Here is a 15,349-nt window from a genome sequence, read left to right on the forward strand (position 1 = left end):
CCCGCATGTATCCCGTGCCACCCAACATGCTCTAGAAGGTGTAAGTCAACTACCCTGGTCAGCAAGATCTCCGGATCTGTCCCCCATTGAGCATGTTTGGGACTGGATGAAGCGTCGTCTCACGCGGTCTGCACGTCCAGCACGAACGCTGGTCCAACTGAGGCGCCAGGTGGAAATGGCATGGCAAGCCGTTCCACAGGACTACATCCAGCATCTCTACGATCGTCTCCATGGGAGAATAGCAGCCTGCATTGCTGCGAAAGGTGGATATACACTGTACTAGTGCCGACATTGTGCATGCTCTGTTGCCTGTGTCTATGTGCCTGTGGTTCTGTCAGTGTGATCATGTGATGTATCTGACCCCAGGAATGTGTCAATAAAGTTTCCCCTTCCTGGGACAATGAATTCACGGTGTTCTTATTTCAATTTCCAGGAGTGTATTTACAGAAGACTCGAAAAATTGGGAGAGGTCGATTTTAAGAAAAATCAGTTTGTTTTATGGAGAAATGTAGGAACACGCGAGGAAACATTAAGCCTATGACTTACTTGCGAAGATGGGTTAAAGAAAGGCAAATCTACGTTTCTGCCAAATTTTAGACTTAAAGAAAGCTTTTGACATTGTTGACTGGCATACATTTTTTGAAAATCTGAAGGTATAAGAGGTAAAATACAATTAGCATATATACTACTTGCACAGAAACCAGATTGCAATTATAAGAACCGAAGGACATGAAAGGGAATTGAGAATGACTGAGACAGGGTTATAGCCTCTTCCTGATGTCATTCCATACGCACAGTAAAGGAAACCAAAGAGAAATTTGGGAACGGTATTGAAGTTAAATAGAAACTATAAGTTTGCCACAAACTTCAGAGATGGGAATGGAATGGATATTGTCTTGAAAAGGGCTGTACATTAAGTTGACAGAAGTCACGGAATACCTCGTAATATCATGTCGGACCTTCTTTTGCTCGGCGTCGTGCAGCAGCTCGACGTAGCGTGGACTCAACAAGTCAATGGAAGTCTCCTGCAAAAATATTGAGCCATAGTGCCTCTATAACTGTCCATAATTGCGAAAGTAGTGCCGGTGAAGGATTTTGCGCACGAACTGCCCTCTAGATTATATCCCATAAAAGTTCAATGGGATTGATGTCAGGCGATCATTCGCTAAAATCGTCCAAAATGTTCTTCAAACCTGCAGCGAATAATTGTGACCGAGTGACGTGACGCATTCTCATTCATAAGAATTCCATCGTTGTTTGGGAACATGAAGTCCCAACCGTAATGGCAGCAAATGGTCCGCATGTAAACGAACAAAACCATTTCCAGTCAAAGATAATTTAATTTGCAGCGGAGGACCCATTCCACTCGGTGTAAACATAGTTCACATAATTATGGGGCCAACATTAGCTTGCACAGTGTCTTGTTGGCAACTTGAGTCCATGACTTGGTGGGGTCAGTAACACACTTGAACTCGATCTTCAGCTCTTATCAACCGTAATCGGGACTCATCTCACCACACACGGTTTCCCAGTCTCTAGGGTCCAGCCGATATGGTCATGAGACCGGAAGAAGCCTGCAAGCGAGGTCGAGCTGTTAACAAAGGTAGCCGCATTAGTCGTATACATAGCGCATTAACGCCAAATTTCACAGCACTGTCTTAATGATTACGTTCGTCGTACGCCCAACATTAGTTTCTGCGTTTATTTCACTCAGCGTTCCTTGTCTATTAGCAACTCAACGCAAACGCCGCTGCACTCGGTCGTTAAGTGAAGGCCATCGACCACTGCATTGTCGTGGTGAGAGGTAATACCTGAAATTCTATATTCTCGGCACACATTTGACAGTGTGGCTCTAGGAATATTGCATTCCCTAACGATTTCCGAAATGGAATGTCCTATGCATCTAGCTCCAACTACAATTTAGCATTAAAAGTCTTTTAATTCACATGGTGCACCCATATTCGTGTCGGAAATCTTTTCACATGAATCAGTTGAGTATAAATGACAGATCCCCCAATTCACAGCCATTTTATACCTCGTCTACGCGATACTACTGCCATCTGCGTATGTGCATATCGCTATCCCATGACTTTCGTCATCTGAGTGTAGGATTAACACAAAAAAAAGTAGAACAATGGCAATGAAGTGTCATCGAATTAAATCAGGAGATGCTGAGGGAATTAGACTAGGAAGTGAGAAACTAAAGATAGTAGGTGATTTTTGCTGTTTTGGCAGTGAACTAACTGATGACGCCCGAAGTGGAGAGCATATAAAATGCAAACTGGCAATAGCAAAGAACCTTTTCATATCAAGAGGAATTTGATAGAATATAATTTCAGTTGAAGTGTTATTAAGTCTTTTCTTAAAGTATTTGTCTGGAGTGTAGCCTTGCACAAAAGTGAAATGAGAACGACGTGCAGTTCAGACAAGAATAGAATAGAAGTGTTTGAAATTCATGGTGGAAGGATATCGATAAGATTTTCTGATGACATTGTTATCCTCAGTGAAGGTGAAGAATGACTGGATCCGCTGAATGGTATGAGCACTTTAATGAGTACAGAATATTAATTGACTGTAAACCAAGGAAGAATGCGAATTACAAATGATATAGCAATAGCGCGTCGATAGCACTAATGTTGCTGCAAACAGGGTCGCTACAAATCATTAATAGACAGCTTGGCTGTTATCAATGAATATTCACGGAATTCCTAGGGCTGTCAAAAGAGTTTCTATTTTTTGTGGGAGCTATCCTTGTGGAATGTTTATTACTCGTATTTACAATTGCTTTGCAAAGTAACGACACACAACTGAAATAAAACATTCACAGCGTATGTGTGTACTACATGTAACTCTTTTTGTGCACATTCACCATCAGACTGCGTAGCCACACATTCACGTCAGTCTGCTGTGGAGTATCTATTCTCATGCAGTACCCACACAGGCCTGGAAAAGCATCAGTTCCTTGCAAGAGCACTCTCTGAACAGCCAATGCGAGACGAGAAACGTATTTCTCGATCGTTGCAAGCGTTTGGCCATGCATGTAGTTCATGATCACGATGAAATGTGTGTCACCCTGTTGAGTTTATCCTATAATGCTCAATATTACAATCTGAATATAACACGTTCTGCTGGAATGGCTGGCTCTCAATAAACCAACATCATGTTTCAGATCAGGCTGGTCTCACCATACGGCCAATAAGCCGAAAATATGACAATCCGTTGATGAGATTTGCATTTTGGACTGTGGGAGATAACGGCTGGGTTAGTAGGGAAAGGTATAAAATGTACTAAAAAATTATGTTTTCAAAATGGAGCTTTCATAGTGCCTGAAACGGAAGCTTTAGAGTCAAAGCTGTTATCAGTTTTGACTTATTTCAGTCACACAGAAGCTTTTAATGCAGAAATCGTTCATAAAACTGAGGGTTACTCTGTGTGTGATGAATAGAGCACGCTGGGGATTATCAGGAGAGACAGAAGAACAATTAAACGACCAAGGAACGAAACAGAGCGGAAGAAGTTTCTTATGACAGTAGTAATAATTAACTGGAAATATGCAGCACGCGTGGTCAAGTTAAGGGAACCTTGGAAGACCTCCACCGGATTCCATATCCGAAACGTTGACCTAATGGAACGGTGGTAGATTACATTAGAAAAATTCAGAAGCATAATGGATGCACATAGCTGGATATGACAGTGTGGAGAGAACTCTGATTTAGGCTTTTACTCGGCAGAGAATGTCAGATGCTTGATGGTGTAGAGCTGAGTAAAACCAGTTAAGTTCAGATGATATCCTACAAACTTTTGTGGTGGTAATTTCTTTACATGCAGTTATTAATAACTGGAGTTTTGGAGTACCGTCTGTGAATAATAGTACAAAAGTCCTGGGTTCCATTTTAGAACCAAACCACACTTTAAATTTTGAATAAAAGTCATCAGAAATGACAGCTTAAGAAATCATGCATAAGAAGTCACCCTCTTTCTCCCAACTGCCTTGTCAAAGGGGCTGAGGAGTTGACAGACGATCAGGGCATTTCTTTGCTTTGGCGGCGGGAACTGGCCCCTAAAAGGCTGAAGAATCAGCATTGATCAACGCCTTGAGGATGCAAAAGACAGTGGAAACCAATGCATTAAAGAGACACTTAACGCATATCCACAGGACATGGGGTCTGTAAATGAAAACTAGTGGTCATGATTTATTCCTTGGCCAAATATTCCAGATTAATCCTCAGTTCGTATCTCTGGGAGGGGACTGCCAAATGGCAGCGACCATGAGAAACAAATGGAATAACCAATGAAAAGGAAACATTCCATAGGACAGAGTGGGGAATGTGAAATGTGTGGAATGTGGTACGCAAGCTAGAAAATCTTAAAAGGGGAATACAAAAGAACAATCTAGATGTAGGAAGGGGGGGGGGGCAGTGAACTGAAATGGGAGGAAGATAAGGATTTCTTTTCATATGAATAAAGGGCAATATCAACAGTAATAGAAAATGATATAAAGGGAGCAGGAATCGTTATGAACAGAAAAGTGGGGCAGAAAGTGAGTTAGTATGAACCGTTTGTTATCTTACCCTCCCACACATCACTATTAAAATTCTCATTCCTTGCTCAAATTTTGAAAGCTTCGAGAGGCGTAAGATATACAAGAGAATAACTTTTTACTTATCTTCATTATCTCGTTGTAGTTGTCGACGGCTCAAAGTCTTGTGTAGGGGTACATTCTTGCAGCTGAAATTTCGATTTTGTAGGTTCTTGATGACAAAATAACTGATGAAGATTTGCCTAAATTATTCTTGACTTTTATTCTTTGTCACATCATTGAACATCACATCTTTTTTACATTTGACACATTAAAAAAAACAATAATTACATTGTTGGTGACAAGCTTAGAAAATGTCTACTTCCATCAGAGGCATGCCCACCACTACCTACATTCTCCAGTACTCACATTATTCCAAAGACTTTACAAAGCGAAAGAGTTTACAAAATTTCCTTACTAAAGACGAATCTTCACTAAATTATATCATTAATTTATAAATAAGTCCAGAAATAAATTTAATAATTAGAGTTAGGTGGTACAATTAATAATATAAATTTTAAGTATGCCACCAATTTTGGAGTTTCAATTATTTTTAAAAGAAGAGAAATTTTAACTGTTAGTACATAACGATTGTAACACATTAATTTTTTTAATACATTTTAGCCTGAAATATAATACATAATATAAAAGTTAATCGAATTCTTGTAGTGAAACAGCTGAGATAACTGTAACCTATACAAGTATCGATAGTATACATGGTATCAGTTATCTCTATAAAAAAAAGGTAATGCTAGAGGAGGGTGATTCCTTATAATATCTCCCTCGCGAAATTTAGAAACGTGGAGTTTACAATATTTTGTGACAGACAGTAAGGTATGCCACATGGTGCACAAAATGATGCCCAGTATAGCAGGCAGCAGTATAGAAGTATCTGATACATAACATATTACAGAGAACATCAGAAAAATATCTACTATAACATCATAATCTATACGCATATCAGGATATGGAATCCAGATTTTCAGATCTGTGGAACATACTATCAGAAGACAAATAATACATAGCCATAACTACAACATTACACCATTAAACTATGGAAGTAATTACAGAGGCAATGTAAATTACTAGAACAACAAAATTTTAAGTTAAGATCTATACAACCAAACTTCCAAAATCTTCAAAAGAGAAGAGAAGAAATTTCAGAGCCTAAGTGTACGACGAGTGAGCTGACTTCAAAAACTCACAACGATGGGTACAGACCAGAAGAATATGTTCACTGATGAGTAGGAATCAATCAGCCATATAATTTGGTCATGCACACGGGGAGTGCATTCATGACGGTCTTGGGTGAGGTGACAGCATCGTAGATGGACGCCTACATGGGGAATGCATCCATGACAGGTCTGGAGGCGACGTGATGGAGCTGTGGATGGCACCACAAGCAAGGAGTGCAGTCATGACAGGCCTGGATGCGGCAACGGTGCCAGATCCATCACCAACTGTTTAAGGGACCAGTGTTGCTGCTGCCGCCAGCTCAAGGCCACCTCTGTAGACCTCCCTCAAATATTCTGCACACAAAAATTACAGTGATAAGTATCCTATATGTGTAACGATTTCGATAAAAAGAATCATATGTCAATAGTAAAGACTTCCGGTACTTACTCATACATTTATCTGTGTCAGATATAGACACAATCATTAATTGTGGGGCACCTCATAGCAGCATATAGAAATCATCATCATCATTACTCCTTACCTCATTATCTATATCAAATACACCTAGGACACAATAAAATGTGTCATAAGGATTCCATGTGGGTGTGAAAAGTTGTTCGAGAAGCAGAAGAATCACTATTCAGGTACTTGCTTTTCTACACTGGGGCGGATCCATCAGTGCAAGATCGTGGAGGAAAATGGGGTCATGGGCTGAAACAGATCATTCTACCCAATCTCTGCTGCTGGATCCTTGACCCACTCCATAATGTCTCCACCGTTATTGACAGGACTTAGAAACATGAATAAAGTCCCATAAGCAATACATGCAAATAAAAACGTGAACTGTTATGGTCACAGAATAAGAATGAATTTCTGCTACATATGATTGCATTAATCTATTATGGGTGCCCATCACACCGAGGCAATGGACGAAAATTACGTCATGGGCTGGGATGGCTCATTTTGAGTATCAGCAGCATCCAGAAAGGAGAAGAACTCATAAACAATGCATGCAGGCGTAGTAGTAATAGTAACTGTAGAATAAATGTGTATCCTTGTACGTATGTGCTCCTTGACAATCTGAGTCCGAACCAAAAATGGACTCAAAGGCCCCACAACATAACTTACTTGGGGTATTCTATTAAAAAGCAATAGATGGTATAAGTACCAAGTGTAAGAAAAACTAAAACACAGAAGAACACGAAAGATTGCATTAGCACTCACCATGTTGTGGACACTGTGGACTGCCCACACCTCAAGCATCAATTTGTGTGGGCGGGCATGTGCTGGTAGCGCACAGCTGGGCGAGGGCTGGGCTCAACCTGATCCCAATTCGCCCGCACCAAAATCGTTGAAGATACCTACAAGGAAGACGAAGAAATACATCAGATGATCATAGTAATATTCACAAACATAAAGGTATATACAATGACGTTTACAAAAATCATGGGATACTTCCCAATATTGTGTCAGACCTCCTTCTACCCGGCATTCTATGTCCCCTGCACAAATATCGATGCTTGCTGCCTCTACAGCCGTCTCTGATTGCGAAAGTGTTGCCCGTGCAGGATTTTGTCCACGAATCAACTTCTCGACTGTGTCCCATAAACGTTCGACGGGGGTCCACGTTGGGCGATCTAGTTGGCCAAATCATTCTATCGAGCTGTCCAGAGTGTTCTTCAAACCAGTAGCGAACAGTTGTGGCCTGGCGACATGGCGCATTGTCATCCATAAAAATTCCATCGTTGTCTGGGAACATGAAGTCCATGAATGCTTGCAAACGGTCTATGAGCAGCCGACTATAATCATTTACAGTCAATGTTCAGTTCAATTGGACCAGAGGACACAGTGCATTCCGTGTAAAAAGAGCTCACACTGTTACGGAGCGAGCACTGGCTTGCACAGTGCCTTGTTGACAACTTGAATCCACGGCTTCGTGAGGTCTACGCCACACTGAACCCTATCTTCAGCCGGCCAGTGTGGCCGAGCAGTTCCAGGCGCTTCAGTCTGGAACCGCGCGACCATGCCTCGGGCATGGATGTGTGTGATGTCCTTAGGTTAATTAGGTTAAAGTAGTTCTAAGTTCTAGAGGACTGATGACCTCAGACGTTAAGTCCCATAGTGCTCGGAGCCATTTGAACCCTATCTTCAGCTCTTATAACTAAAATCGGGGTTCATCTGACCAGGCCACGGTTTCCAGTTGTCTAGGATCTACCTGATGAGATCATGAGCCCAGGAGAGGCGCTGCAGGCGATGTCGCGCTGTTAGTAACGGTAGTCGCGTCGGCGCGTCGGTCGTCTAGTGCCAGAGCCCATTAAATCCGTATTCCGCCGCATTGTCCTAAAGAATACATTCGTCGTACGTCTCGCATTGATTTCTGCAGCTATTTCACGCAGTGTTGCTTGTCTGTTAGCACTGACAACTCTATGCAAATGCCGCTTTTCTCAGTCGTTAAGTGAAGGCCGTTGGCCCAGAATACTGTATGCTCCAATGATTTCCCAAACGGAATGTCCCATGAATCTATCTGCAACTGCCACTCCGCATTCATAGTCTGATAACTCCTGTTATGTGGCCATAGTCATGTTGGAAACCTTTTCACATGAATCACGTGAGTACAAATTACGGCTCTGCCAATGCACTGGCCTTTTACACCTTGTGGATGGGACACGATCGCCCTCTGTATAAATGCATAATGCCATCACACGACTTTTGTCACCTCAGTGAATAACGACGTGCACTGACCATCACAAAAATTTTCCATTAGCATTACCGGAGCTACAGGTCCAAACTAGCTCGCTCTCCCCTCAGGAGAATCAGAGAACCGGAAATCGAATGTGTCGCTTTCCATTAATCGCGCCGGTATACTGCCACCATCTATAGCAACAGACAAAAATCATCATTACTATATTTAGGTTATATAGAAACCAAGAGTGCATAGAGGCACACAACTTTCGTGGTACATACCGCCATCAATGTGAGCTCGCTTGCCTGTCTGCTCATCAGAGGAAGAACAAGAAGACTGCTGACGTTTTATCACTTCAACTGGTTCTGGTGGATGTCTGATAATGTCTGAGATCCGGTCCCACAGCGTGGGCTATTAATAGTTCACCGGGGGGGGGGGGGGGGCAAGTAGCATCTGTGGTAGGGTCAGATTTGCTCAATAAAGCTCCCCCACAACATATTTTCAACCTATCAGAGCAGAGGATGCTGACGCTATATTTCTCGACCAATCAGAGCAGATCCGTTATTGCAGTATCTGTATTATTCTTAATTCCTATGCAAAGTTCCTTTGTACATGTATGCATATCCAAAGAAAGAGGCGCTGCGGCGACTGCAGCCGTTGTGAAATACATTAAATGTATTCGCAATGGAGAACCATTAGCTGTAGAATGGAATGACGACAATGAAAGTTCTTGCTGGACCGAGTCTTGAATCCGGATTTCCCGCTTATCGCGTGCAGTCGCTTTACCATTTGACTATCCGTGCACGGTTCACAGCTAGAACAAAACTTTCATATATGATCATCCATGCGTCTACAACCTGTAGTGGATGTACGAGAAGAGGTTGCAAATGCCTCTATTGGATGTACGAGTACAGGTTGTAGACGCATGGTTGAAGACGAATGGAAGTTTGGGTCTGCTCGTGTGTCGTGCATGGATAGCCAAATGACGAGGTGACCGCTCGCGATAAGCGGGAAATACGGGTTCGAGTCCCGCTTCGCCACAAATTTTCATGGTCGTCATTCCATTCTACTGCTGATGGTTGTCCATATTCGCAGCTGCGAATACATTTACTGTAAATTAGAGCAGAGGACGCCGGCACTTTTTTTTTTCAACCAATCGAAAGTGGGATGCCAACGCCACTGCAGGTAGAAACAGAAAGTTTTGCTTCACAGAGATGGTATGGCGATGTAATACGGCCTAGACACATGTGTAGCCATCTGCGAGCATGAACCTACCAGACAAGTATTATGTGGGAAACCAGGTACATCTAGCGTTGGTACAATAAATACATGTGCGATATACAATAAGTTTTATAGCAGGCAACGTCCATCAGAGCACACGTGGCTCCACAGTAATGGCCTGTGCGCTATGTGGTAAATTGTTCTATCAGACAAATAATATCTGTTGGGAGCGGATGCAGCTGGCCCCTCGATCACGCCCCACATATGGTCGACGGGATTCATGTCAGGCAATCTGGGTGGCCAAATCATTCACTCGAATTGTCCAGAAAGTTCTTCAAACCAATCGCGAAATGAGTGTTACATGAGAAACATTTGTACCACATAACATCTGCCAGAGCAGATGCTGCTCCACTGTACACCCACAGCAGAGTCCTATATTGTATATACAATAAATTTTGTAAAAATGCGAGTATGCGACTTCGTACTGTAGGATGCGATAAGTTTTTAAAGCAGGCCCTTTTACACTCGTATATTTACACAAATGGCTCTTCCTTAAGGCTTCGCTTCACATTTTATCTTAATGACTGCACTAGTTATATCTAGACTTGGCTTTACTGAATGTGAAAAATTCTGGGAACATGCTGTTGTTATTCAGAGCGTCTCAGTATGATCATGTTAGCAAGATGAGGTCCTCCTCAATGAAATGCAGATACTGTGAAACTGAAAGCCTAACAGTGAACAGAGAGCAGCAGTCAGTGTGCTTCAAAGTCCTTGCAACACGCCAGCAGGTTGTATACACAGTACATCCTCAGTACTCCATCCTAAACACAGACGGCTGCCCAACGCAGCCTGCTGCCGGTGGGAACACAGGAGTCACCGGCCAGGTAGCCAAACAGCCTGGTGGCGCACTGTATTGTATGTTGAGATGCCACATATACGTTTTGTGTGCGAATGTAATACAATTCATCGAATGATTGCTTGGTCATATGCTTGCTGGGGAGTTCGTTTCCGAACGCGGGGGATACATGCTATTGGCTGTCAATACTTTGAGAAACATATTCGAGAAATTCTAGTTCCACTTGTGGAAGCAAGCCACAGGGAACGTATGTGGTTGAAGTTAAATACTCACTACTAATATCTGTTAGTGTATGAGGGATAAGAGAATAAGTCGGATACATAATTTCTTTGAAAAATCATTTATTGGTCATCCAACTTAAAAATAATTTCACATTATTTCAGGCAGAAATAAAAGCATTGGTTCTTCCTTCCTCTTCTTTTTCTCCATCCATCCTTGAGTTGGTGCATTTCTGGGTACCCCTACGACACAAGATCACGTCCTGCAGTGCTCTTGAATATCTTTCTTATCCAAAATGGCTTCTCACTGCCTTTGACATAAACGACACTATCCATCTGATCGAAATTCCCAAACATCGAGAAACCATGTTCCAGAGACTATCCAGGTTCGTCCCAGTTCTTTGAATGATGTTTCTCCGTCAGTCATAGTGCAGCCCTCCGAATTTTAGCACATTTAATAGTTGTGAATGATTCAGGAGCCTCAATACTCACAGAGAATGCCGCTGTTATGTGTCCAACGTTCGTAAAAGCAAGAAATGCCACGCAATAATGTTCGCAATCTTAGGTGTCATTGTGAAACGCTGCGGATGTGATGCACCACTCGTTAATTGATACTACTCATTGCACTGTTCCAGTCAGTGGATATTAGTTCACATTTGATCATGCAACAACGATGCGTACGCAACCGTTTCCTTAGGGAAATCGTCTTATGAGTGAAATTCTGTATGAAGATAGATTGGTCCACCCTTGATCACTTGTTTGTGTTTCGAAAATCTATAATTATGACATGTGCTAACTCTTGCAACCTCTTTGGGTCAGTATGCTTCCAGATCCTACGTCTTCCACTTAGTAGGAGGGACAGGACTTTGAAAACAGATCGTATAATAGGCTATACACTGTGTTACTCCAGTTCGACTGTAAGTTACTGTACGAGTAAAATTCACCATTTAAAAACACTTTAGCTTTTGTTAGTTCACAATTGTTGAATGTGTTCGAATCTTTCTTCAAGTTCCCTTTTCTCTTAGTCTGTAGTGTCATCATAGTGAACATAGGTGTTTCTGCTTGAATAGCCGTTTTCACAGACCAACTTTGTTTCTATGTAGATGGGAGAGCTGCATATCCATACGGTTTCCATGAACGGAAAGATAATGGCAGCAGAACACAGGAATTCAGTATCTTCAGTAATTGTAAGTGATCTGCGTCAAATACTGAAATGTGCTGCATCTTCCAGAGATTATACGACACAATTTTTTTCTCTTCAGGATAAGGTTCTCCATGAAGGTGAGTTATTATCCGTCGCCCTTCTCACTGAAATCAGTTCTTTTTTCGATTTAATGATGACTCGTCACATATCTCTGAAGAATGGACTATATTCTCTTATCACTCCGTCTATGAACTATCCTGCATTAAGCAGACAATTCACGCCAGAGGTAGCTGTGGAAACGTATGTGCCACGCTGTGTTAGCGCTCAGTTTCTCCGCCATTTACTTCATATACCATTCTTGTAACAGAAAGACTAATACGCTACATGTTAGTTGCGAAGTCAGTGTAGGGTCCATTCTTCTTTAAAACATGTCGTTCTAGGCAAAGGAAACTGTAACTTGGTAGTATCAACGTATTCTGGCGTTCAATCAAAATTCGAATTTTATCGTTATTATTAAACATCACTGAAGCCAAAGGTTTGTAGGAAATATATTCCTGATGGGTGATTTGCTTGTCATAGTGAACTGGAGTTGCTATATCGAGTGATGCCATTATGTAACTTATATCCCTCATAAACACTACATGGAATCTTGAAGTGCGGAAGTTTTTGACTAATTGAAGCAGCTGTTTTTGTAAGTTGTCCAATGGGTAGTACTACTGTGAGTATCTCTTTTGTCTCATGAGCTTCCAAGCCCTTTTCTTTATGGTTCTAAATGGATTCCTTTCTGATGGCGACAGAGTCCATAATTCTATTATGTATTTTTTCTTTCTGAGGTTGCTATTATGCAATCTATGCAATCTTCACCATCCCTGATATGGCCACAGTGCCTCTGGACAAACAGCCGACAGCCAGCAATCTGCTCAATGCTGAAATTAAGAAAGCAGTAATTCTGCTCGATGCGTTAGGTATTGGTAGAACCCTAGGCGTTTTAATACGTCTTCTTCTTCTTACTCCTTTCCACTTCAGAACATATTTACCCACCGAAAACGATGACCGGATGCAATTTTTTAAACACCCTACAGGTTTCTTTTTTAATTTCGTAAGTGGGCGAGGAGTGGCATTCGTGAACCGTTTGAAATTTACCGCAGCGTCCAATTTAAGTTACTTTAACAGCTGATAATGCCACAATACGTTGTCCTACGCCTGTACCCCTTCTGCCATGTTTTCGTTTGGCTTTATTGGCTAATACTTACATTCTATTTGTGATGTGACGTTCTGATAAGCATTTATTTGCATTGTCCACTAAAATGTGATTCTCGCGAGCCCCATCCAGCAGCTTAACCCTTAGTTGCTTTTGCAGCTTTGTTCCAGGTCTACAATAATTATACCTGGAGATATTTAATTCAACCTCCTGCAGGGCACTTTGGAAGAGCTACATGACGTCGCACTTGGGGTCTTTTAAAACTCCAGTTCATTTAACTGGCGCACTTTATTTATTGTTGTGTTTTGTCACAATTTCTTCTATTTTTTTAAAATTCATACTGTCCTGTTTGAAAGCGATATAAGGTTTGCTTACCATCAACTTTGAACTCCTCCAGTATGTGTGGCTTAATTTTAATATTTCAGGTGGTACAACATCGCTGCTTTCGTCCCATAGTGCTCAGAGCCATTTGAACCATTTGCCATTTGTTTAAAAAACATTGGGTAAAATACAGTGCTCAAAACCGTAGATGTTTCATGGCGTTACTTGAGTAAGGTACAGGCTATGAATATCAACTCCTCTCTCAGCATGCTGGAGACACTAAGCGGAGGCATGGAGGGGACTGAACGAGCAGGAAGAGAAGCCATTTATGGGCGTAAATTACCATGTTTATATCTACAGTTATCACTTTAGTCTAAAAACATTCGCATGACTGAGTAAACGTGGCTTAAAATGCACTACTCGGTCACCATCTTGCCTATAAATTATGGATATCTTAATGACATTTGCAGGCCATTAATTGTAATTGTAATGAGAGTTAATGCCTATTAATTACGTCGTAAATAAGAAACCTAGAACCAAAGTGAGAGAGTTGTTTGCATAATGGGAGTTAGGACAACAGGCTGGTTTGTTTGCATAAGAGAACAACGGGTTCTTTGTCCAAAACGGTGCGGCTTCACTACTGCAAAGAGCACATGAAAAGCAGGCTAGCACAGCCGAAGAGGGCATTTCTTTCAAAGAGAAGCCTACTAATCTCAAAAATCGACCTTAATTTGAGCAAGAAATTATTGAGACTGTGTGCTGGAGCACAAGACTGTATGGTAGTAAATCATGCACTGTGGGGAAACTGAATCAGATGAAAATCGCAGTGTTTCCGGTGTGGTGCTACAGAAGAATGCTGAAAATTGGGTGGACTGATAAAGTGAGGAATGAGGAGGTTCTCAACAAAATCGGAGAAGAAAGGGACGCTTTGGAAACAGACATGAAGAAGGGGCAGGGCATATGTTGAAAAAACAGGGAATAGCTTCCAGGGTAGTAGAGCAAGCTGTACAGAGTAAGAACGGTAGGGGAAGAGATTGCAATTGCTACTCCTAGATGAAACGGTTTACGCAGGAGACGAAAGCGAGGCGGGCTACATCGAAGCGCTCAGAAGGCTGATGGCACAAGCTGTTTGGTGTTTAAAAACACATATCTACTGGTGTAATAATAATAAATAAGAAACACATTTATCGAAAATGTTATGCAGTAATACCATTAATAATAACCAATTAAATTCTGCATATCATTCTGTAGCTATTTAGATATTTATGTGTATCACTCATACAACATATCCGCATGAGATAGAACAATCAATCTTACAGACCACTAATCGTTATTGATGTTTTGGTCGTACTCATCTGTGCCAAGTATTAAGAAACAAAGCAGAAGCCACTGCTCTGAAGGTTTACTTTGTACATTCATTGTTTCTTCTTCTTTTCATATTTGCAACAACAATTAATAGTGTAAATTGTACACTGATTACAAATACAATAAATACGAGAATTTCAACTACTGACTGTCACTTTTTCAACGAACATACTTATCAGAACTGAATATATAATCTTTTTTCTGTACAACGAAACGATACATGCCCAGATATGACTATTTTTAAACCAGTATCTACCCAGTCGCCACTACAACCACGATATGTGATTTGTAGATGCATCTCTGTACTATAGACTGCTAGTCTCACGAGTGAAACTCAAATTCTTTTATAATTTTCCTCTATAATTCTTTTAGTGACTTGTAGGTCGATACTTGTCAGATATATTGGTTTTCGCAACCGATTATGATTGTCTGGTATTCACACCGAGATACAAAGTGACTCTATGTTTTCCCTGTCACTTTGTGACACGTTTTTCTTCTGCGAGGACCTTTAACCTGCTGCCAGAGTATAAATCTACGTAACTACCACATTACGTTTCATCTGTGATGCCGTGTAATAAAGAAAAA

The sequence above is a fragment of the Schistocerca cancellata genome, chromosome 7 (genome assembly GCF_023864275.1).
Source record: "Schistocerca cancellata isolate TAMUIC-IGC-003103 chromosome 7, iqSchCanc2.1, whole genome shotgun sequence".
NCBI lineage: Eukaryota > Metazoa > Arthropoda > Insecta > Orthoptera > Acrididae > Schistocerca > Schistocerca cancellata.